The sequence below is a fragment of the Lathyrus oleraceus genome, chromosome 1, assembly GCF_024323335.1.
Source record: "Lathyrus oleraceus cultivar Zhongwan6 chromosome 1, CAAS_Psat_ZW6_1.0, whole genome shotgun sequence".
Classification (NCBI taxonomy): Eukaryota; Viridiplantae; Streptophyta; class Magnoliopsida; order Fabales; family Fabaceae; genus Lathyrus; species Lathyrus oleraceus.
Genome location: NC_066579.1, coordinates 9,868,748 through 9,895,848, shown reverse-complemented (window position 1 = coordinate 9,895,848; position 27,101 = coordinate 9,868,748).

Sequence of the window (27,101 nt, the reverse complement as noted above, 5' to 3'; positions counted from 1 at the left end):
TGTTTTGACTTTTTGCTTTGCTTTTGACCCTAGTCTTTGGACTAGTGGTTTGTACTCAGTTTTTGAGCTTTGCATTTCAGGTTCAAGCAATTAGCTCTAATGATTGATGTGATCTCATTACTTGAGATGCAAGTTGCCTTGGTTAACTAACCTTGCTATTTTGTAGGTCATTTGAATGATGAAACAATTTGAGTTGCTTGCACTTTGTACTTTGCTTGGTGTAACACTGTTGATTGGTTTTGTCTGTTTTCTGTTTATCTGTCTGGGTTACTAATTGACTAGCCTTTTGTACAGGTACTTTAGCCGCTTTAGCTCATTATTTGAGCTTTGCTTTGCTTGTGGTTGGCATACCACTTAGGTAATCTCTCTAACTCCATGTAGTCTGGAAGCCCTGTCGTTTCTGTTTGGCAGGCATTTGGCTGAAGTCCTCCTTAAAAGGCAATGTCTGTGGTTGTTTATATTTGTGCCATGTACTTCAAGTCCTCCTAAGTGAAGAGGCAATTGGCAGATAGACAGGATTTGCAATCAATCCCCTGCTATTCAGTTGAGTCTTTCACTTTGCTCGCACTACGTGCTGACGCATTTGAATAAACACCCAAAATCTTGTATATAGAGTCAGTCATTGTGGAATAGAGTTCCTCATTCTGGACTCCCACACCTTCTTTGATTCAAGCTCACCCCGGCCAGGGTTAAAAGCTATGAGGTCTAATCCACATTTCCCATTTCATCTACTCATCCTGACGGTCAATGTCAATGGTTAAGAGCCTCACCACCCATAACAGTATCGGCTTGTTTGTCGAGGTTGATATGACCCCTTGACTAAAGCCTAACTTTGATTGAACCTCTTGCTTGTGTATAGAGTGTGCTAATTCATTGATGTGATTGCTTGTGTTTGCTTTGCATATTGTTTGGCATATTGTCTTTGCATTTGTTATTTGCTTTATTTGAGGAGTCAGATGTAAGACCATTGATTGGCTATCTGTTTCCTGTTCCTTTTGGGGTGCTGGATATAAGACCATTTATTGGCACTCCATTTCCTGTTTTGTTTCTTTTGCGGAGTCGGATGTAAGACCATTGATTGGCTATCTGTTTCCTATCTTGTTTTCTTTTGTGGAGTCAGACATAAGACCATTGGTTGGCTATCTGTTTCCCATGTTGCTTTGCGGAGTTGGACGTAAGACCATTTATTGGTATTCCGTTTCCCATTTGTTTTCGGAGTTGGACGTAAGACCATTTATTGGCAATCCATTTCCAGTTTTGTTGCTCCTGTGACCTTTGCTTATTTGCTTATTGCTTTATTGCCTAATTCCAAAGGATGATAATTACTTGGATCATCTACATATGATCTCAAGAGAGGAACTCCTAATGAAGTTTTGCTCCTCATCCCCACCTTTTGTTTCCTTACAACCTCCACTTGCATTTTAACCCAAACCAGAAAACTTTTGTGCAAACATTTTGACTTGTTTCAAAACTAGAAACCTAGGCCTTAGGCCTTTGATTTTCAAACTTCATTTTCACAATACTTCTCTTGAATTGAACTTAATGCTAACTTTGACCATCCTTGTGAATACTTCTAATTGGTTAATTCCACTCACTCAATTGCTTTTGTGGCTCATGTCCACTCCTTAATCAAATTTTCATGCATTAGCCATAGATCTGAATTATCTTAGTGGTTGATGTAAATCTCACCTCATCCTTAGTGATCGAATCGTAAGTCTTCCCTACTGATAACAGGGTTAACCCCTCTAGTATGTCGAAGCTATTCTCACATGGTGGATTGTTGACTCAGGTCGAGTGTTCTCCCTTTGATAATGAAAGACCTTAGGGCTTTTGTTTAAAATCAACCCACACATTTTTTTTGGAAATCTTTTAGCCGAACTACGACGTTTTGATCCTTATCTTTCATGAAAAGGTACGTAGGCAATGGGTTCATCCATCCAAACACAAAAATAACTAATTTGTACATTCTTTTCTCATCTCTTCAATCAATGTTTGCACAAAAATATTTCATAAACAAATAATAATACAACAGTTGTGAAAAGAGGTTCCCTAGGAGTACCTAGGATGTTGTGGGTGCCTAACACCTTCCCATGACATAATTACCCCCTTACCCAGATCTCTGTACCTTTTTTATTAGTTTTCTTTGCAAAACTTCTCAGGCTTTTGTTCGCTTTCTAGCCATTCCTTTGGATAAATAGAAGTGCGGTGGCGACTCTATCTTTGTATGCTTTGCTTTTGATTTAGTCAATAAATCTAAAAGTGACGAATACACCGCTACAGTCATCATACAAACGGTGCAGTGGCAAGGGATAAACAGATGTGTGTATCATTGTCCTCTGCAGAAGCTAAGTACCTAGCTTTTGGAAGCAGGTGTTCATCACTGGTATGGATGAACCTGATGCAGACTGAGTACAATGTCACTCAGAATGTCATGACATTGGAGGCTACTCAGTTTGACAAAGTTAGGGGAAAAGAGGGAATGTGCGCTTCTGAGAAATTATAGCAACTAATGATGTCAGTTAGTTACTGTTTAGTAAGTCAACTTATTAAACAATTAATAGTGCACTTTGAGTGGTCAACAAATAATAGACATTACTCGTGCAACAAGCGTTTCCTATTCCATCGCTTCAAATTTCAGTCTTGCAAACCTTCTCCCAGAGAAACTGTTCAACTCTCCCCTGAGATAGTAATCATGTCGCATTAATCCGACTCAACCTCCTACACGACCCTGTCCGATTCCCCCGGCACTGAGTCTTGCAACCCTAACAGGGAGGATGCTGCTGCCAACGCTGCAACTTCTTCTCATGCAAGAAGACCGAAAGAAACGGTCTCCGGATTCTCCTCAACAATCGCTCTTGAAGAACCAACCAGGGAAGGCTCGAGGTATGTGCATAATGCCATTGCAACTATTGTCACTAAGATACTATCTGGTAATCAGAATGTTCCTGGGGTTTCCGTTCCCTTGAACACTATCATACCTGATAAAGTTGCATGTCAAGAAAACGCAGTCGTCTTAAGAAAGGATGTTTCTGATGATGCTGAGCAACCTGATGCTCATGAGGGTTCAAAGATTGAAAAACCCTTAGACAATGTGAGAGGTGAGAAGGTCGGTGTCACTCAAGATGTCAGTGATAACCCTAAGGCTGACACAGTGAATCTGGAAGAGTTCTCCGATAATGAATTGTTGACCTCAGTTGTCCCTAGCATAGCAAAAAGGGTTAGGACTAGGAGGGAGAAAAAGACTGTGGTGCAGAGGTCCCCAACGAGGGAGGTTGATGTGACAACTTCTCCCAATCAAAAGGTGACAGAGAATTCCCTCAAAAGGAAAGGACATGGACCTGCAAAATCTTGGAGCAAAGAGGTACCCAAGAAAATGAAGACCAAGGCTGTTGTGGTGGAGTCTGATTCAGATGTCCCATGTGATGTCACAACATCTCTGTCTAAGAAGAAGCCAACCACTAGCAAGTTGGCTGCTAGTGTTCCAGAGGTACCTATCGACAATGTGTCATTCCATTTTGCCTCTAGTGTGAACAGGTGGAAGTATGTCTATCACAAGAGACTGGCCTTGGAGAGGGAACTGGCTCAGAATGCCCTGGAATGTAAGGAGATTGTGGACCTTATTAAAGAGGCAGGGCTAATGAGAACTGTGACTCAACTCCCAAAGTGCTATGAGACTTTGGTGAAGGAGTTCATTGTCAATGTGTCTGAGGAATGTGCAGATGGGAAGTCCAGAGAATTCAGAAAGGTCTATGTGCGAGGCAAGTGTGTGACCTTCTCTCCCTCAGTAATCAATCTGTATTTGGGAAGAGCTGATGTAGTGTAACCAGAGCTTGAAGTGACTGACAACAGAATCTGTCAAGTCATCACTACAAATCATGTCCGGAAGTGGCCTCTTAAAGGTAAGCTGGTGGCCAGCCAACTCAGTGTGAAGTATGCTATGCTACACAAAGTTGGAGCTGCCAAGTGGGTGCCCACAAATCACAAGTCAACTGTGTCAGTGATGCTTGGAAAGTTCATCTATGCTGTTGGAACCAAGGCAAAGTTTGACTACGGAACCTACATCTTTGATCAGACCATGAAACATGCTGGGAGTTTCAGTGTGAAGGGACCTATAGCCTTTCCTTCTCTCCTATGTGGCATTGTGCTGAATCAATTCCCAAACATCTTGACAGATAATGACTTTGTGAAAAGAAGAGAGAGTCCGTTGGCATTCAATTACAAACTGTTCCTGGGTAAGCATGTTCCTGACATTGTCATGACAACTGGAGAAACATCCAATGTTGGCAACCAACCAGATAAAGTTGTTGTTATTGCCGTACTCAGAGAGACTTGCAAAGAGCTAGAGGCTAGGAAGGTCACTTTGGAAAAGCTGATTATCCAGTTGGAGAGGTCTAATGATGGTGTGCTTGGTGAAGCTGCTGAGGTTACAGATGGAGCTGCAAGGCAAAGTTCAGAGGGTGAGGAGGAGGACAGTTCTGATGATGACACTAATGATGAGGCTGAGTCTAAGTCAGATGAATAAATCATTTTCTGTAATTCTGTCATTTTAGTGTGTAATTCTGTTTATGTTATGTTGGTCTGTAATTTAAAGTGTTGCTTTGGCAACATTTTTGACAAAAAGGGGGAGTAACACCTGTGATGCCCCAGGACAACAGAGTGTTTTGTTAAACAGATATTCAAGATCCTCTACTCCAGAGGTTGTGCTGCAGTTGATGTTCCACTTCCATGAGTATGAGTGTGTTTATGTGTGCTGCAATTAGAAGTTTTTATTTAACTTCTGTATGTATGCTGTTTTGTGAAGTTTTTATTTAACTTCCATGTGTGTGAGTATGCTGCTACTCTGAGTGTATTAGCTAGGTTAATTTCCTGCTAGATGTGTGTTTTCCGCTGCTATGGACTCTGTTGTGAGACCAAAGTGTTTTAGCCAAAAATTTGCCAAAGGGGGAGTTTGTAGATGTTTAATTGGCTGCATTGTATGGTAAAACACTAGCTGGATTCTAATGTCTTGACTGATGTCATGACATGTTGTGGAGATGTTTGTTTGACTGCATTGTATGCTAGAATATCTAGCTGTACTCTGATGTCTTGGCTGATGTCATGACATTCTGAGTAGTATACTGCAGGTTTAGCTAATATAGGATTTATTGAATGTCAAACTGGATGTTATGACATTCATCCCTGTCAGCAGATACTGAGGAATATAACAGTTGATATTCTGCTATAACTCAGTATGTATTCTCAGTCTGTTTATCAAGGAAATAACAGACCTGGCATAAGGCCTACTGACTGAATGTCAAACTGGATGTTATGACATTTATCATTGACAGCATATACTGAAAAATAGGCAGATTGGTTTTCTGCTACATTTCAGTTTGCAGCTCAGTCTGCTTATCAAGAGGATAACAGACCTGATGTAAGGCTCTATGTGTGAATGTCAAATTGGATGCTTTGACATTTATTAATGTACGTTGATACTGAAGTATGGACAAATTGGTTCTGTACAGTACAACAAATTTGTACAGTCTGTTTTAAGGAAAAACAGACTTAGCACATAGTCTATGTTTTGGACGTCAAACTGAATGTTGTGACATTCATTCCTGACAGCGTGTGCTAAATTGTAGGTTGTTTAGTTTTTCTGTTTCAGCATTTTTCTCAGGCTATTCTTCAGGAAGTCAACAGCTGAGCTAAAATCCAGGAAACCAACAACTAAGCTACAATTAATGAACCTAACAAATAGCCTATTTGTTAGTAACCTAGTTGTGGAATTTAGGTTAACTCGCTTGACCTTAAATTCAGGAAATACAAGTACAAGGCCCAAGTGCTGCAATATAAAAGGATGGCAATCCTTCCTTCAGTACTCAGGGGTTTTAGGCGTGAAGACTTTATGTGTCCAATATACTTCACTGCTGTATTTTTGTGAGTCTTGTATTAGACGTAACTTGTAAGCCAAGCTATTATCATTGAGATGATTGCATTGGTATAGGGTGTTCTTTGAGTTGTAAGTGTTGTGTCACTCTAAGCTTTTAAGCGTGAGTGCTGTGTATCTTGATTAAAGTTGTTAAGCACAATCAAGAGTTGTTTGAAGCGTGACTTCAAAATTGTCTTTAATCTTATTTTAAGGTTGTAATCACTAAGGTGATTGAGGGGGAGTGAGTAGGAACTCTGATCTTAGTGTAAGATTGAAATTGCATTGGGTAGGTATTAAGTGATAGGGTTAAACAGTTGGTTTAAGGTCTGAATTAATACTACTAATAGTGGATTTCCTCCCTGGCTTGGTAGCCCCCAGATGTAGGTCATGTTGGACCGAACTGGGTAAACAATTACTTGTGTTATTTACTGCACTTACTTTTTAAGTTCTGCATAATTCTTGTCTGCGCAGAATTGGATGTCATAACAACCCGTGTGACATCGAAAGTCTGATAACTAGAATTTCACTTTGGATGAACATGGCAATGGTCCTTCAATTGAGCTCTCATAGAATTCCCTAGCACAAAAGCACACACATCAAAAGTTCCATGAAGTAAAACAAGAATGGACAAGGGTGAGTTTAGAGATTTGGTCCTTCTAACCCATCTTCATCATTAAGATCCTTTTACTCCAATTTTGCATAAGGAAGGTCCTAGAATCTAAGTCCAACTCTCCATTTCTTTGCATAGGGAAAGTCCTAGAAACTAAGTCCATTTCTTTGCATTTGGTCCACAATAAACAAAACAAAACACAAGCACAATAATATATACACAATTATGTGCTCAAGTGAGCAAAAGGCAAATGGCATTAATATAAACATGTGCTCAAGTGAGCAAAGAGAAAAACAAATGAATAATATGTGCAAGAATAATAAGTTGCATAAAAGTAAATTGCATAAAGTAAATGTTAATTGTCAATAGTTAGTGTTAGTAGTTAGTGTGCCATAAGGAAAATTTAGCGCTATGTTAAGCAATCGTAATTGGACTTATGTAGAAGTCACAACTATCTGAGGCCGATCAATAATAATGTAGGCAACAAACACAAGTTAGGAGTCTTGATTAGTGAACCAAGTCCCAACAACTTGCCATGCCACAAAAAAGAAAATGAGAAATGATCTTGTATTGGTTTAAGCCTTTTGCATGATTTAGAAGACAACCTATCCTCAATGCAAAGCCATTCACTTGATCAATTGATCAAGATGAATTAGATTTGAATCAAGGAAGGTTAAATCCCTCTAATCAATGCTAACTTATCAACCTTCAACTCATTGATCAAAAAGAAAAAGAAGAAGAAGAAGAAGAAGAAGGAGATGAATAATGAAGAATGGAAATGACAAAATGGTAAAAGAAATATAAATGCATTAAATGGAACATCATGTACCAATCCTCATATGTTGACCAATAACATTGAAAGTCAAGGTCAAACAATCAAAAACAGAAGTGAGATGAAGATTGGGAGTCAAGAAATGAATAAACTCTTTTTGGCATTTTTTTAATATTAAAAATAAACTTGAATTAAAATAAATGGAAAGGTCAAACTTCAAAACTACTTCAAATCAACCTTGAAAGGTCCAAGAAATTTATCCTAAGTTCAACAAGGTCAAACAAAGTTTGACAAAAAATTTCAGCATTTTTAAAAGTTAGAAACTATTTTTAACCAAATAAAAATGAATAAAAATAACCTAATTGAACTAAAATCTCAAATAAATCTTAAATCAATTCAAAAATTGATGAGAATATTTTTCATAGATCCATCATCATTCAAATAGGTCAGGAAAATATTTTTGTATTTTTTGAATATCAAAAACTATTTAAAATGAATTAAAAATAACCAGAAAAGAGAAAATTCACAAAAAATATCAAATGACAAAATAAAAAAATATTAAAAATCAGAAATAGAAACTAGAATTTATTTGGGAAATAATGCAATTGGTCCCATAATTTTTGGATTAAAAATGAGAGAGAGATGATTTTTTGAAATAAAAGGAATTTAAGAAAATAAAAACAGAAATTATAAAAATGCAAAAAAAGGAGGAGCGTTGGATCTGAGCTCATTAATTGAGCTGGCAGATCACACGCTCCTAAGGCGCGCGCCTATGGTGATCCACGGTCAATGCGTGCACATGGAAAAGAAATAAAAGTCATAACAAGCAACGCTCCTGATTGCATTTGGAAATTAGATCACACGGCCAGGATTTAAACTGGACATGATGAAGCCACCATAGCCACCGTCTTCTCCGGTGAGCTCCAGGATTCCGGGCAAATTGCAGAAACTCAAACCTCCATCAAAACGTGTGATCTATACATCATTAGATAGCTGGGATGATGTACATCATCACTGTACCATCCATTTTCATTCTAGATCTCTAGGATTTGAGAAATCAGAAGTAGAAAAATCTGGTGTTCATCATGAACTCAATGAATTGCAAAAATTAAAAGCATAAACATGATACCTCCATTGAGATGACTTCAGCCAACACAAAATCTGAGCCAATAGGTCAAAGGATTAGGAGAATCGAAGAAAATACCAGTTGGAGTGTGTGCTTGAATTCTGGTAGCTTGAGCTTGTTGCCTTGCTTGCTTTATCAAAACAGAAACTCAATGAAGTGTATGATGAAGGTCTAGAAGCACTAGATCTAAGAATACAACCAGATGAAGCTGAATTCTAGATCTGAATTTTTTTGAAGAAAATGCAATTGCTTCTCTAGTGATGGTTAGGGAACGATTTTAGCAGCATTTCAGGTTGAAATTAGGGTGTGAAATGGAGGGAATGAGGTCTCTATTTATAGAGAAAGTGGCAAGGAAAGTGTGGAATGATCCGTGTGCATGGCATGTGAAGCTTCATTGCATGGGCTTGCATGATCATGCACAAGGCGCAAAAACAATGCCAAATGAACTCTGAGCAATAGCCAAAGGGAATTGGACGTGTAGCTTGCAAGGCAAATGCTCATGTAACAAGATTTCAAGTGAATTCTCCAATTGTACCTAAACAATCATCTCTTTGAAAGTACCATTTAAAAAATCCAAGCATAGGCAAATGGGTAATGGTTTGAAAGGTATTTGTATGAGGAACAAATGTTATGTTGGACAAAAACTCATTTGGAGTGTGGAAACTTATGAAATTTGAGTTTAAAGTGTGATGTGCAAAACATGTCAAGGCAAGGTTTTTAAATTGGCCAACTTTCAAGCCCTTCTGTTTTGAGGATGCAAGCTTCAAATGGAAAAACCTCCAACATCAAAGTTGTAGATATTTTCAAGAAAATCAAAATGGACTTAAGTTTTGCATCATTTGGATTTTTGGTGGAGACGTTATGGGCACTTGAAGTTGGACTTTTTTGACTTTTAATGCCTTTGACCCAAAAGGACCTATAATGTATTGCATTATCACATGTGTTTCCTTTGAGATTTTGAAATTTTGTTCAACATAACATTTGAATTAGAAATCTTAATCCTTCCAATGCATTTTATACCACCTCAAAATCATAACAAATGAATGAGTTATGTCCTTGGGAAGTTGACCCAAAATTAGGGTTTCAGTCAAAATGACCTATAATGTATTGGAATGGCAGATGGTTTTCCAAGCTTCAAATCAAATTTGTATGAACATGAAAGTTGTTCATATTATCCTTAAGAACATTTTTGCCTTTTGAACCATCTCCATTTGACCAAGACATAAAAAGTTAGGTCTCAGTGCATTTCAAAATAGTCAGATGAATTGACTGATCAACTTTTCAAGTCCACAACTCATACCTTGATGAATTGAAGATTGAGGATACTCAAATAAGTTCAAATATGCATGAAATGAAGAGTTAAATAACTTCCCTTGATTGTTTTTGACCATGGGCTGAGGTTGCTTCATGAGCAAGGCATTGTGGTGCACAGATGGATTAGGGTTTCTTTGAAGAACAAGGCCTCAAACCCTTTGACTTGCTTTGATCAAAATGATGAATTGAGATGCTAGGGAGGCACATTTGATGGATGAGAGCTTTGGGAACCATTACCATGCTTGCTTTCATCTTCTCTTGGCCATATCATTGCACAAAGGATCTCCTAGAAGCTTTTGACCTTGTGATTGCTCAAGCTACAAACAAAAGATGTTAGTAACATATTTTTGTGCTTTTTGTTAGTAAATAAAATGGGAAAAGCAATGATATACAATTCAAGCATGCTTGGTGATCTCAAACCACTCACAAGGAGTCCCACCCAAAGGCAAGGGAACCAAGATGCTCAATGATCCTTGAGGTTATGCAAATGAAATATTATGATGCCATGAGGGATCTTAGGGACAAAATTAGGGTCTTACAGATGCCCCTATTTAAGGTCATTCTAGCCGGAGAAGTGAAGGTTAAAATCTTCGTCTTGACGAGGTAGAATGGGCTTAAATAATAATCAAAGAGACGAATTTTGGTCCCTAAGAGACCTCATGATGCAAATGTATATATGCAACGGGATAATACTTTGTGGGGAATATGCGTCCACAAAGGAGTAAAGAAAAACGGGAGACACCGACAATCCACATGAGTGATTCATCCCATGGGTCAAAAACCTGGGGACTCTTATGGGGATAAGAAAGAAATGCATGAGCAGGGCACGACTCAAAGTTTGGGGAGCAGAATTCCAAAGGGAATAAACCAATGGAAAGACTCGAGCTGACTCGAAGACGCCCGTATTGGGGAATATGCCAATATAGTGAAACTATCCACAACGGATACTTCAGATAGAAATCTGGACAAAAACAATCCACTAAGGGACCTCGCTGGGGATGTCTAAAAAGACTCTCCTGGGGAAGCAGCGAGATGAGGTGTTACTGGTTACTGGGTAACAAGCTCAATGAGACATGTGATCTGAACACCGACATAAGGGTCAGAGATACAACATGCTCGGGAGGAAATGAACATCTAAGACCGGTATAAGGGTGAGAGATATCAAAACTCCGAAACATCTGAGGAAGACCTAAAAAGGTATATTTCAACTCAGGGAAATCTGACTCCACAGGGGACAAAAGTCATAATAGGGAGCAGAAAGGGAGGAACACCAAGGATACCGGTTACTGGGCATATAATAGGTGACCAACCAAGGCGTGAATTGGGGAATATTCCCAAGACAGTCATCATCCAAAAGAGGGCTAAAAGCAAACTCGATTATAGGATGGATACTCGACTTCGCAAGGGGAAACGAATCTTACTCAACTGGGGAAGAACAAAAGGCTTCGACCGAAGAGTGCATGAGATATACTATCTATTACCGTCAGAACATAGATAATATACTCGCATGGAAGATTATCCACAACCGGTTACTGGGTTAATAAAGGATAAATCGACCGTCAAAGAGAAAGGCATCGGGATACCAAAACTAGGTATATATAATGATGACCAATTCAGGAGAGAAACAATCGTTACCAACAACAACAGGGTAGACGAAAGATGACTCGCTGGGGATACATTGCGTAAACAGGGCAATTATCCAGGAAAAAGAGGAAATATCAACACCGAATATTGGATGAAGATAACCACCAAGGAGGGGATTACACCTACCGGATACTGGGTAGGAAACCACGGAAAAGTAACCGTCATCGATTATGATGAACCAAAGGTTAACTCTACAAATGGGAGAAATAGGGTTTACAACTACCGGTATCAGGGTAGAAAACCACAGATTCCGCCGGGGATAAGATGAATGATTAATAATTATTGAGTAATTATTCATTTATACCGCGGGGAAACAAAGGAAACAGCTTCGAGGGGCCAAATTAGGAACAAACCAAAGAGGCAAACTGAATCAAGACTCGTCCTAATGAGGATATAACTCAATAGGGAAGCCCATCCCAATATATGTGTTGGGGGGGGGGGGGGGGAAACAGAAACAACCATCATCCATGAGGACATAGCTCGGTGGGGAATATGGAAGAAAGGATAGACGCTTTCTGCCTATGGAGCTGACTCTATATGGAGAGATCAGACACACATATCTGCTTGGGGAGATCTATATCACCAATTAGCATGAGAGAACAAACAAACGATATATGGCAAAGAATGCAACATGAATATCTGAATGTTATGATTTATGCATGCATATGCGTGATTTATGTATGATGAATGCTGACAAACAGACATATCTAACACACACAGGATCCAGGAATCAACCACCCGGTACTACCCCTCAAAAGGGAAAACCAAAATCACCAGAGAGCAGATGATCTACCGGAGATCAGAGATACCAGGAAACAACAAAATCTCTGTAGGGGAGGAATCAATAATCATCCCGGCCGGGGATAGGAGTTACAAAGAGACCACTTCCACCACATGAGCAGCTCTACTAGGGAGTCTATCTAATGGATAAAGGGATTATGGGGACCAACCACCAAAAATTGAATCTTCCAGAGAGGACACACCTGTTGAGGAGGAAAGAATCAACTGCTCTGCTGAAGGGACAACTGGTGAACCTCTCAAAATCATACCACTCAAGGTTCCGGAGGTAGAAAATATAGTCATGCCAGGAATATGAACAAATGTCTTACCCTGTTGGAGATCATGCCACCCTTGGGAGAGCACTGAGGATCTCTTAAGTATCCTTTCGTCTTTGTGAATGTTCACTTTGTTTTAAAACAATTTATGAAGAAAATTTATTTGTTTAAAACAATGATATTTTCTCAACTAAAACATGCAAAACATTTGTTGAATAGAAACAAATAAGAGTGCAAATAATTGGATAAAGGCTCAAATTTATTTGATGGAATGGTAGTCTGCAAATGGCAAGACTCCATAGATCTTTACAAGTTTGAAATCGGTGATATATATTGGAAAAGGGCTACATTGCACATAATGACCGTTTCTCCACCAATTCTGAATTCGATGTATTCGAAGCTTCGGTTGATGACGAATGAACGAGAATCTCTGACGAATGATAATTGTAAAACAAAGTCTTGTCAGGATGCAGTTACTTGCCAAATCCCTAATTTTTGCCTAGATTGCCCCAGGATGAGGTACTCAATCTAGCGGGATACAAATATTCATTTTTTCATGTCTCTAACTTTTGCCTGGACCGCCCTTTCGGGTTTTCAATCCACCGAGACGCTCATTTTTGCCTAAGCCGCCCTTTCGGGTTTTCAACTTAGCGAGCTATTCTGTTTTTATTTTTAGGCGAAGTATTTCTTGACTGCATCTGAATTCACAGGACGAGTGAAATCCTCCCCATCCATAGTTGTGAGTATCAAAGCACCGCCTGAAAAGGCTCTCTTAACAACATATGGACCTTCATAGTTTGGAGTCCACTTGCCCCTGGAATCGGGCGTGAAAGACAAGACTTTCTTGAGCACAAGGTCACCCTCTCGGAACACACGAGGCTTGACCTTCTTATCGAAAGCTTTCTTCATTCTATGCTGATATAACTGACCATGGCACATGGCAGTCAATCTCTTCTCTTCAATCAAATTCAGCTAGTCATAACGACTTTGAACCCATTCAGCATCAGTCAACTTGGCCTCCATCAAGACTCTCATTGATGGGATCTCTACCTCTACTGGGAGTACAACCTCCATGCCATAAACAAGAGAGAAAGGGGTTGCCCCTGTTGAAGTACGGACAGATGTACCATATCCATGCAAAGCGAATGGAAGCATCTCATGCCAATCTTTGTACGTAACAACCATATTCTGGATAATTTTCTTGATATTCTTATTAGCAGCTTCAACAACCCCATTCATCTTAGGTTTGTAAGGAGAAGAATTATGATGTGCAATCTTGAACTCACTACACAGTTCCTTCAACATCTTGTTGTTCAAGTTAGATCCATTATCAGTAATGATCTTGTCTGGCACACCATATCGGCATATAAGCTGATTCTTGATAAACTTCACTACCACCTGCCTGGTCACATTTGCATACGATGCCGCTTCAACCCACTTGGTGAAGTAATCAATTGCTACGAGAATAAATCTGTGTCCATTGGACGCTTTCGGCTCTATCATGCCAATCATGTCAATTCCCCACATGGAGAAGGGCCATGGTGATGAAATCATATTTAGAAGTGTCGGAGGAATATGAATCTTATCCGCGTAAATCTGACACTTGTGGCATTTCTTCACATATTTGCAGCAGTCAGACTCCATTGTCAGCCAATAGTAGCTTGCTCTCAACATCTTTTTAGCCATGGCATGTCCATTGGAATGAGTACCAAATGAACCTTCATGAACTTCAGTCATCAACAGGTCTGCTTCGTGTCTATCCATGCATCTGAGCAGAACCATGTCAAAATTTCTTTTATAAAGCAATTCGCCATTGAGGTAGAAATTGCCTGACAATCTCCTTAAAGTCTTCCTATCTTTCACAGATGCCCCAGGTGGGTAAATCTGGCTCTGAAGGAAACACTTGATATCATAATACCACGGCTTATCATCTTTCACTTCTTCTACTGCAAATACATGAGTTGGTCTATCCAAGCGCATCATAGTGATATTGGGAACTTCATTCCACAACTTTACCACAATCACGGAAGCAAGTGTAGCAAGAGCATCTGCCATCCGATTCTCGTCTCGAGGAATATGATGGAAGTCGACCTCAGTAAAGAACGTCGAAATCCTCCTCGCATAATCCCTATATGGAATGAGGCCAGGCTGATTCGTTTCCCATTCACCCTTGATCTGATTAACAACGAGGGCCGAATCACCATAAACATCAAGATGCTTGATCCTGAGGTCAATGCATTCCTCCAATCCCATAATGCAGGCCTCATACTCTGCCATATTATTCGTGCATTTGAAAGTTAGCCTTGTTGTAAAAGGAATATGTGTGCCATGAGGAGTAATGATTACTGCCCCAATACCATTTCCATACTGATTTACAGCGCCATCAAACACCATACTCCATCTGGAACCAGACTCTGGCCCTTCATCGAGTGTAGGTTCATCACAATCTTTCATTTTCAAATACAAAATTTGCTCATCCGGGAAGTCATATTGAACTGACTGATAATCTTCAATCGGCTGATGTGCCAAGTGGTCAGCCAAGATACTACCTTTAATAGCCTTTTGAGCTCGATATTCAATATCATACTCAGATAACAACATCTGCCAACGGGCAATCCTCCCAGTTAAAGCAGGCTTCTCAAATAAATACTTGATTGGATCCATTCTGGATATCAACCAAGTCGTATGATTTAACATATACTGGCATAAGCGCTTAGCAGCCCAAGCAAGAGCACAACATGTCTTCTCAAGCATTGAGTATCGAGACTCACAATCAGTGAACTTCTTACTTAAGTAGTAGATAGCATACTCTTTCTTCCCTGATTCATCTCTTTGACCAAGGACACAACCCATTGAATCTTCAAGAACAGTCAGGTACATGATCAAGGGTTTCCCTTCCACAGGCGGGGACAGAATCGGAGGCTCAGACAGATACTCTTTAATACTATCAAATGCTTTTTGGCAATCCTTGGTCCAATCATGAGACTGATCTTTCCGAAGGAGCTTGAATATCGGCGCACATGTGGCAGTCATGTGGGATATGAATCTGGAAATGTAATTCAAGCGGCCAAGAAAGCCTCAGACTTGCTTCTCAGTTTTGGGCGCAGGCATCTCTTGTATTGCTTTGACCTTTGCAGGATCAACCTCAATACCTCTTTCACTAACAATAAAGCCCAATAACTTGCCAGAACGAACTCCAAATATACACTTGTTGGGATTCAGATGAAGCCTATACTTTCTAAAACGCTGGAAAAGCTTCAACAAGTGCTCTACATGTTCGACTTCCGTTCTTGACTTAGCAATTATATCATCAACATATACCTCAATCTCCTTGTGCATCATATCATGAAACAAAGTAGTCATAGCTCGTTGATACGTGGCTCCGACGTTCTTCAAACCAAAGGGCATCACTCGATAACAGAATGTTCCCCAAGGTGTGATGAATGTTGTCTTCTCCATATCCTCGGGTGCCATCTTAATCTGATTATATCCGGAAAATCCGTCCATAAATGAGAAGACTTTGAATTTAGCTGTATTGTCTACCAACATATCAATATGTGGTAGAGGGAAATCATCTTTCAGACTGGCTTTATTCAAATCTCTATAATCCACACACATCCGGACTTTTTCGTCTTTCTTAGGCACGGGCACAATATTGGCCACCCATTGAGGATATGTAGAAGTCACCAGAAACCCTGCATCAATTTGCTTCTGAACTTCCTCTTTGATCCTCACTGCCATATCAGGATGAGTTCTTCTGAGCTTCTGCTTCACAGGCACGCACTCAGGCTTTAAAGGCAGGAAATGTTGCACAATATCAGTATCTAGACCAGGCATGTCTTCATATGACCAGGCGAAGATATCAACATATTCTCGCAGCAATTTCTTTCAACCCCTTCTTAACAGATTCTTCCAGGAGTGCCCCAATCTTCACCTCTCGCACGCAATCTTCAGACCCCAAGTTGACTGTTTCCAGATTCTCAAGATGTGGCTGAATGATCTTCTCTTCATGCTCAAGTAAACGGGTAATCTCATCAGGAATCTCTTCAACATCATCTTCTTCCACCTCAAATACAGGGAATTCAAAATTGGGAGATGGTGTTGGATCATTATGTTCAATGGGTCTAGAAATCAACCTGCATAATGATTTTGGATATGAAAAGCTTTAGGATTCAAACAAGGCAAATCATTATGCAGATGAAAAGATTGATTTTATTTTATTTTTAGGGTTTTATGTGATCACCAATTTCATGCAAAAAGCGAAAAGGGAAAATAATTGGAAAAACAAACATTTAACATGAATTTATTAAATGAAAATATCATTGTATTTATGTTGCCAACAATGTCATCACTCCTCCTTTTGGCATGGGAGAAGGGTTTTTAACCAAAGTGATCATTACGTTGACTTGTGGATAACTGTAGGAACATCCACAACGACCCAATTGTTGCAGACCCCTCCAGGGATGATGAAATTGTCAGAGTCCTCTGCATCCTCTTCCAAGACAGCAGCAGCTTCCTCATCTTGACCGGTGTGGATGAAACCTCCACTCTTGAATAACCCTTGCGCGTTGAAGACCCCAGAAGAAAAGCCAATGTCAGCCCGGGACTTATTGTCTTCTAACTCAATCATTTTTCCTAAACCAGCAGTCGCACCACACTCGATGGCCAACTTCGCATCTTTATAGGAAGTAAATGAAGGAGTTCTCTTCTCAACAGGCTCAGCTATAGATAAAGCTTGGAAAGGAGTTCCAACTTCATCCTCGGCATCTATATATGAGAAGGAAGACAAGTGGCTAACTAGGAGAGCCTTTTCTCCCCCTATCACCACCAGTTTCTTATTCTTCACAAATTTCAGTTTCTGGTGTAGGGTGGATGTCATGGCGCCAGCCTCGTGAATCCATGGTCTGCCCAACAGACAGTTGTACGATGGGTGGATGTCCATAACCTGGAAGGTAATTTGGAAATCACTTGGTCCAATCTTGATTGGGAGATCAACTTCCCCAATCACAGTTTTACGCGACCCATCGAAAGCTTTCACAACAACTCCACTCTGCCTCATGGGAGGCCCTTGATATGATAGTCTTGAAAGAGTGGACTTTGGCAATACGTTCAGGGATGACCCAGTGTCCACCAGCACATTGGACATGGCGTCGTCTTTGCAATTCATGGAGATGTGTAATGCCAAGTTGTGGTCTCTTCCCTCCTCAGGGAGATCAGAGTCACAAAAGCTCAAATTGTTACAAGCGGTAATGTTTGCAACAATGCTATCGAATTTCTCTATCGTGACATCATGATCTACATATGCCACATCCAAAACTTTTTGCAGAGCCTCTCTATGTGGTTCTGAATTCAATAGCAAAGATAATACTGATATTTTGGATGGCGTCTGCAGAAGTTGGTCTACAACATTGTATTCACTCTTCTTGATGAGCCTCAGCATCTCATCACAGTCTTCTTTCTCATTGCCACTAGGGCCAACAGAAGTAGGAGTTTTTAGTACAGAGGAGGGTTTAACAACAAGTGCCGGATTCGGGGGATTCACCGCATTCCCAATCGGGCGTTCAACAAAATCAGCACTAGCTTGAGGCCTCGGTGGTGCTGAAAATACACGACCGCTGCGGGTCAAACCACTTACATCAGCGATGTTCACCACAGACGAAGAAGGCAAAGGCACTTCTTTCTCTCCTTCTACAGCAACAGCATTGTAACGAAAGGGAATCGCTTTTTCAGAAGAATATGGCACTGGACCGGCAGGCTTAATGATCAGAGAAGGAAAAGCCTTCTGCTTGCTACCATCATACTTGATGATAACAGGTTCGGGCATCCGGAATACTGGGGAAATCACGTTGACCTCAGGTTCATCTTCATCAACATTCCTATTCTGAAGAATCTCAATAACTCCTTCATCCAGCATTTCCTGAAGATCTTTACGCACCTGGCGACATCCCAAGCGGTTAATAGAGCAGACTCGGCATCTATCATGGTCGTGCTCATAGTGATTGTAATCACACAGCAAACGATACATCTCGACCAAGGATTGTCGGATATGACTGACATATTTGACCTTGTACTTGCCAGGGCAGCCCTGGACCATGTTAACAGATTTCCCATGCTCGGGCAATGGGTTCTTCTTCACATTAGGACCTACGTCCTCGAAGCACAAAATGCCACACCTCACAAGGTCTTAAACCTTGGTCTTCAAAGGATAGCAATTCTCCACGTCGTGGCCGGGAGCACCAGAATGGTAGACACAATGTAATTCGGGCTTATACCACCACTGAGGGTTAGCAGGTATAGCCGGTGGGTCTCTCGGAGTAATCAGCTTCCTCTCTATCAAAGAGGGATATAGTTCTGCGTACGTCATTGGAATAGGATCAAAGGTGACCCGTTTCCTCTCGTAACTCGTGTTGGTTTGATTACTGTTTCGAGGCTGGTAAGCCTGTTGTTGCGGACGGTGTTGTTGTTGCTGATATTGTTGATGTGGTTGCTGATTGTTGCTATGTTGGTGATACTGCCGATTGTCTCTGAACACAGGTGCTATATGAGCCACCTGGTGCTGGTTACTGGCGGGACGCACAGTCTTCCTCCTCACAGAGGGTCTTCTTGGTTTCACATGGGAGGTCACAGCATGTGCCTCTCCATCTTTCTTCTTTGCAAACGCCCCATAGCGCTTGGTAGAAGAGCCTTCCTCTCTGGTCAGACGTCCTTCTCTAACCCCTTCTTCTAACCGCATCCCCATATTCACCATCTCGGTGAAGTCAGAAGGAGCGCTAGCAATCATCCGCTCATAATAGAATAAACTCAAGGTCTTCAGAAAGATCTTGGTCATTTCCTTCTCTTCTAGCGGAGGCACGATCTGTGCTGCCACCTCTCGCCACCTCTGGGCATACTCTTTGAGTGTTTTCTTGTCCTTCTGGGACATGTCCCTCAACTGATCCCTATCGGGAGCCATATCCACGTTATATTTGTATTGCTTGACGAAGGCCTCGCCAAGGTCGTTGAAGGATCGGATGTTCGCACTGTCTAACCCCATGTACCATCTCAGGGCAGCACCGGACAGACTGTCCTGAAAGTAGTGGATGAGCAACTGGTCGTTATCAGTCTGAGTAGACATCTTCCTGGCATACATGACCAGGTGGCTGAGAGGACAAGTGTTTCCTTTGTATTTTTCAAAGTCAGGGACCTTGAACTTCACAGGAATCTTCACGTTGGGAACTAAGCAGAGATCGGCAGCAGACTTGCCAAAAAGATCCTTTCCTCTAAGAGTCTTCAATTCCTTGCGAAGCTCAAGAAATTGATCGTTCATAGCATCCATCTTCTCATATACATCTGGGCCCTCAGACGGCTTAGAATGATAGATGGTGTCGTCTACTCTGGGCATGGTATGCACGACAGGAGGAGGAATAGCAAGGACCGAGCTAGATGCCGGTATAGAAGCAAAAGTTGGAGTAGGACCCTCAGGCATGAAATTAGGAGGCATCCCCCACGGAAACCCGGTTGGCATGGCTGTAGGAGCAAAGTATGCACTGGCTGCAGGCACAGTTGAGGAGACAATCTCTAAGATAACTGTCCTCTAGGGAGGAGTTGAAGGCGTCGGAGAAGATTGGCTCTGGGCAGCCAAGAATGATTCCATCAAAGTGCTCAGTCTGGCCACTTCCTCTTTGAGTTCACGATTTTCTTGCTCTAGTTGATCCATCAGTCTTGCAGAGTTGGCTCTAGTGTAGTACCGGTGAGTCAGCTTGTCTTCAAAATAAATGAAGAGCACAGAGTTAGACCACGGGACAAGAGGCCGGAAACAAAACCTGCTTATGCACATGATGCATGCAATGCTTGTGCACATGATTTCTCTTTATATTTCAAAGGAACTTTAGGGTTTTACTTGCAAATTTTTGGAATCATTTAACATTCATCACATATAGAAATATCTCATAAAATAATATCAGGGAAAAGAAGTACAGCATTGTCAATTATGTGCAAGAGGAAAGGAAAATAATCATCCTATGGATCCCTAGAAACAATCATCTAATGCTCGGGACACAGGAAGATAGGATGCGCAAAGCCTCTTTACTTCCTCCTCATAAGCTGCCTCCATATCCGCCTTCTCTTTGGCGAGTCGATCGTACTTCCTCTTCCAAAACCGGGAAGACTGAGGAAGTAGAGAAGTCCATGCATCATTAGGTTCATCAATAACCTGATGCTCGAGGAACTCAATCAAAGCGTCTTTCTCCTAAATCTGCTGAAGCAACTCTTCCCTTTCATGGATCCAGGCACGTGATAGGTCTTCGTCTCTCAACTCCTCTACTCCTTGATTAGGGAGGGTTGAAGGCCCAGCCAAAATCATAGGTGTAGATCTCGGATACTCGTAAGGCATGAGATACTCAGAAGCTCTCCTCCTTACCCAAGCAATATAAGGCTCCAAAGCAATGCAATTCTTAGGACCCAACTCCTTCCTTTCTTATGAATCTTGCGCCAAGCGCGTACCATTCTGCCCTTCAAGCCCTGGGGATATTTACCCTCCTGAAAGAACACACCCTCTAACAGAATGTTATTAGGTTTATCCTTTAGGGGGAACCCAAGCTGACGGCGTGCCAAAATAGGGTTGTAGTTAATCCCACCACATGTACCAAGAAGAGGCACATTGGAGAATTCACCACAAGAGTCAATAATTTGCACACCATCATACACACGGTTATACCAAGAGATATCATCATTAGTGAGAGACATAAGTCTCGTGGACCACCGTAGACATCCCTTGTTTTCCTTGAAAGCGATCGTCTGAGGTAAGTGAGAAATAAACCACTTATACAACAGAGGCAAACAGCACACAATGGCGCCACCACCCTTTGCATTCCTCATATGCAAAGAGAAATAGGCATCACCCAACAGAGTAGGAACGGGATTAAGAGTAGAAAAGATCCTAATAGCGTTCACATCCACAAACTTGTCGATGTTGGGGAACAATACCAACCCATAGATGAGAAGTACAAATATGGCCTCAAAGCCATCCTCACTCATGGCCTTCCCATAAACAGTAGCTTGAGCAACGAGGAACTCGGAAGAGAGACCTTGAATTCCACCTTTGGTAGTCATATGAGCACCAACCAGAGATTCATTTATATGCAACATGTCAGCTATCTCTTGAGAAGTAGGAATACTTTCCAAGCCACTGAACGGCAACTGATCCAGGATAGGTATACCCACAAGATAAGCATACTCCTCAAGGGTAGGCAAAAGCTGAAAGTCCGGGAACGTGAAGCAACGGTACAAGGGATCATAAAACTGTACCAATACACTCATCAATCCTTCGTCCACCTGAGTAGTCAGAAGAGGAAGAAGCTTCCCAAAACGAGCTTTGAAACCCAAGGGATCTAGTACATAGGATGTCAGATTCCTTAACTCTTTCAAATCTGGTTGTCTGAAGTTGTACTTCTTTGTCTTTCCATGTCTGAAAATTTTGCAAATAAACCCCTTAAGTTCCTTGAAAATTTTCTTCATTGATGATATGGATACAAATGGGTGCATGAATGCATGAATGCAACAATCACACTCAAGGATCAAGCAAAGCACACCAAACAAAGTTCATGGGATGGATCATATTATCCTTAATATCAATCATCCATTTTGGTGGATTATGGTTTACACCTTATCAACACCCAAGTTCCATTGATATTAAGGATATATGAACGGATCAACCATGAATCAAGGGTTTGTTGCAAGTCACGAGCATGGAGTCTAGGTTAAGAGCCACCCAAAGGGAATGTACTAGGGTTTAAACCTGCCAAACATGTTCTACAAGAGGTTCCCATAGTCATCATCCCATCTTTCGGATATTATCGGAGAAACGACTACTCGTATTCCAAAAATATTCTCAAGAGAGACTCTTATGAGCGTAGTATCGCGTAACAATCGTGTCAAATCTTACACTTGAACGACTTTCGCACTACATCCTAAAAATAGGCCAAGATGGGCTTGGTAAACTAAGGTCCTTGGCTTCTAAGGTCTATATTGGAAAGAGTAATGTCTAACCACAACTTACTTGTGTTACATTATTGATCCCAACATGACCTCCACCAAGTGAATGGACTTGCAAGTCAACTTGCTAAGGAATAACTCCACACAAGTCAACAAGACTATGCCATTCTCCTATCCTAAGCGCACTCGAGTCCGGGTATAGAACTCATATCACAAAAATCACCAAGCATACAAGGAATTAATATCAAGCAAATCAATCATTACATACAATACAGTAATCCCAAATTGCACAAAAAATATGTCACAAAACAATACAATACAACAAGCATGAAAAGTTGGCAAAACCCACTAGGCAAATGATTTCCCCAGCAGAGTCGCCACTTTTCTGTAGCAGGGTATTCGTTACCATTAGAGATATTGACTAAATCCAAGGTAAACCATACAAGTCGAGTCGCCACCGCATTTCTATTTATCCAAAGGAATGGTTAGAAAGCGAACAAAAACCTAATAGTTTTAACAAAAACTAGTAAAAGAAACAGAGATTTGGGTAAGGGGGGTGGTTATGCAATGGGAAGGTGTTAGGCACCCAAAACATCCTAGGTACTCCTAGGGAGCCCTTTTCATACTTGTGAGGGTTGTTGTCTTGTGAAAAATTTGTTTGTGAAAACATGATTGAAGAGATGAGAAGAGAATATACAAGTTTATTTACATTTTTGTTTGGATGGATAAACCCATTGCCTACGTACCATCTTATAAAAAGATTAGGATCAAAACCTCGTAGTTCGGGGTAAAAATCTCAAAACAAATTGGTGAATTGATTGATCCAAAAGCCTTAAGGTCTTTTGTTATCAAAGGGAGAAAACTCAACCAAACCACAAATCCACCATGTGAGGATAGCTTCAACATGCTAGTGAGGGGTTAACCCTATAATAAGCATGGAAGACTCATTGTCCATCACTAAGAATATAGGTGAGTATTACATCTACCACAAATATAACTCAAACCTAATAGCTAAAAGGTTATGGAAAATTTAATTAAGAAGGTGGCCATTGGAACCACAAAAGCACATTTGAATGGGTTATATTTACCAATTGGAAGTATATACAAAAGTGGTCAAAGTTGACTTAAAGATTCAATTCAAAATAAGTGTTATGAAAAGAGAGTTTGAAAATCAAAAGCATAAGGCTTAGGTTTCTAATGTTTGAAAACAATAGTTAAATGTTTGCACAAAAAGGGTTTTGGCTTGGGTTAGAGTGGAGAGATGAAGAAGAAGGGCTAAGTCCTAAGGAAAAGCAAAAAAGGTGAAGGGAAAGAAATGAACCACACAAGGAGATCCTCTCTTGAGATCATATTGATGATCCAAGAAGCTCCAATCCTTTGGAATAAGCAAGCACAAAGCATAAGCAACCAAACAAGTCTCATAAGAGATCCTCAATGTATCTTGTGTCTTTCACTTTGGATGAACATGGCAATGGTCCTTCAATTGAGCTCTCATAGAATTCCCTAGCACAAAAGCACACACATCAAAAGTTCCATGAAGTAAAACAAGAATGGACAAGGGTGAGTTTAGAGATTTGGTCCTTCTAACCCATCTTCATCATTAAGATCCTTTTACTCCAATTTTGCATAAGGAAGGTCCTAGAATCTAAGTCCAATTCTCCATTTCTTTGCATAGGAAAAGTCCTAGAAACTAAGTCCATTTCTTTGCATTTGGTCCACAATAAACAAAACAAAACACAAGCACAATAATATATACACAATTATGTGCTCAAGTGAGCAAAAGGCAAATGGCATTAACATAAACATGTGCTCAAGTGAGCAAAGAGAAAAACAAATGAATAATATGTGCAAGAATAATAAAATGCATAAAAGTAAATTGCATAAAGTAAATGTTAATTGTCAATAGTTAGTGTTAGTAGTTAGTGTGCCATAAGGAAAATTTAGCGCTATGTTAAGCAATCGTAATTGGACTTATGTAGAAGTCACAACTATCTGAGGTCGGTCAATAATAATGTAGGCAACAAACACAAGTTAGGAGTCTTGATTAGTGAACCAAGTCCCAACAACTTGCCATGCCACAAAAAAGAAAATGAGAAATGATCTTGTATTGGTTTAAGCCTTTTGCATGATTTAGAAGACAACCTATCCTTAATGCAAAGCTATTCACTTGATCAATTGATCAAGATGAATTAGATTTGAATCAAGGAAGGTTAAATCCCTCTAATCAATGCTAACTTATCAACCTTCAACTCATTGATCAAAAAGAAAAAGAAGAAGAAGAAGAAGAATGAGATGAATAATGGAGAATGGAAATGACAAAATGGTAAAAGAAATATAAATGCATTAAATGGAACATCATGTACCAATCCTCATATGTTGACCAATAACATTGAAAGTCAAGGTCAAACAATCAAAAACAGAAGTGAGATGAAGATTGGGAGTCAAGAAATGAATAAACTATTTTTGGCATTTTTTTAATATTAAAAATAAATTTGAATTAAAATAAATGGAAAGGTCAAACTTCAAAACTACTTCAAATCAACCTTGAAAGGTCCAAGTAATTTATCCTAAGTTCAACAAGGTCAAACAAAGTTTGACAAAAAATTTCAGCATTTTTAAAAGTCAGAAACTATTTTTAACCAATTAAAAATGAATAAAAATAACCTAATTGAACTAAAATCTCAAATAAATCTCAAATCAATTCAAAAATTGATGAGAATATTTTTCATAGATCCATCATCACTCAAATAGGTTAGGAAAATATTTTTGTATTTTTTGAATATCAAAAACTATTTAAAACGAATTAAAAATAACCAGAAAAGAGAAAATTCACAAAAAATATCAAATGACAAAATAAAAAAATATTAAAAATCAGAAATAGAAACTAGAATTTATTTGGGAAATAATGCAATCGGTCCCATAACTTTTGGATTAAAAATGAGAGAGATATGATTTTTTGAAATAAAAGGAATTTAAGAAAATAAAAACAGAAATTATAAAAATGCAAAAAAGGAGGAGCGTTGGATATGAGCTCATTAATTGAGCTGGCAGATCACACGCTCCTAAGGCGCGCGCCTATGGTGATCCACGGTCAATGCGTGCACATGGAAAAGAAATAAAAGTCATAACAAGCAACGCTCCTGATTGCATCTGGAAATTAAATCACACGGCCAGGATTTAAACTGGACGTGATGAAGCCACCGGAGCCACCGTCTTCTCCGGTGAGCTCCAGGATTCCGGCCAAATTGCAGAAACTCAAACCTCCATCAAAACGTGCGATCTATACATCATTAGAAAGTTGGGATGATGTACATCATCCCTGTACCATCCATTTTCATTCTAGATCTCTAGGATTTGAGAAATCAGAAGTAGAAAAATCTGGTGTTCATCATGAACTCAATGAATTGCAAAAATTAAAAGCATAAACATGATGCCTCCATTGAAAGGACTTCAGCCAACACAAAATCTGAGCCAATAGGTCAAAGGATTAGGAGAATCGAAGAAAATACCAGTTGGAGTGTGTGCTTGAATTCTGGTAGCTTAGGCTTGTTACCTTGCTTGCTTTATCAAAACAGAAACTCAATGAAGTGTATGATGAAGGTCTAGAAGCACTAGATCTAAGAATACAACCAGATGAAGCTGAATTCTAGATCTGAATTTTTTTGAAGAAAATGCAATTGCTTCTCTAGTGATGGTTAGGGAACGATTTCAGCAGCATTTCAGGTTGAAATTAGGGTGTGAAATGGAGGGAATGAGGTCTCTATTTATAGAGAAAGTGGCAAGGAAAGTGTGGAATGATCCGTGTGCATGGCATGTGAAGCTTCATTGCATGGGCTTGCATGATCATGCACAAGGCCCAAAAACAATGCCAAATGAACTCTGAGCAATAGCCAAAGGGAATTGGACGTGTAGCTTGCAAGGCAAATGCTCATGTAACAAGATTTCAAGTGAATTCTCCAATTGTACCAAAACAATCATCTCTTCGAAAGTACCATTTAGAAAATCCAAGCATAGGAAAATGGGTAATGGTTGGAAAGGTATTTGTATGAGGAACAAATGTTATGTTGGACAAAAACTCATTTGGAGTGTGGAAACTTATGAAATTTGAGTTTAAAGTGTGATGTGCAAAACATGTCAAGGCAAGGTTTCTAAAATTGGCCAACTTTCAAGCCCTTTTGTTTTGAGGATGAAAGCTTCAAATGGAAAAACCTCTTACATAAAAGTTGTAGATCCTTTCAAGACAATCAAAATGGACTTAAATTTTGCATCATTTGGATTTTTGGTGGAGAAGTTATGGGCACTTGAAGTTGGACTTTTTTTACTTTTAATGCCTTTGACCCAAAAGGACCTATAATGTCTTGCATTATCACATGTGTTTCCTTTGGGATTTTGAATTTTTTTTCAACATAACATTTTAATTAGACATCTTAAGCTTTCCAATTCATTTGATACCACCTCAAAGTCATAAAAAATGAATGAGTTATGTCCTTGGTAAGTTGACCCAAAATTAGGGTTTCAGTCAAAATGACCTATAATGTATTGGAATGGCAGATGGTTTTCCAAGCTTCAAATAAAATTTTGATGAACATGAAAGTTTTTCATATTGCCCTTAATAACATTTTTTATTTTGGAACCATCTCAATTTGACTAACACATAAAAAGTTAGGTCTCAGTGCATTTCAAAATAGTCAGATGAATTG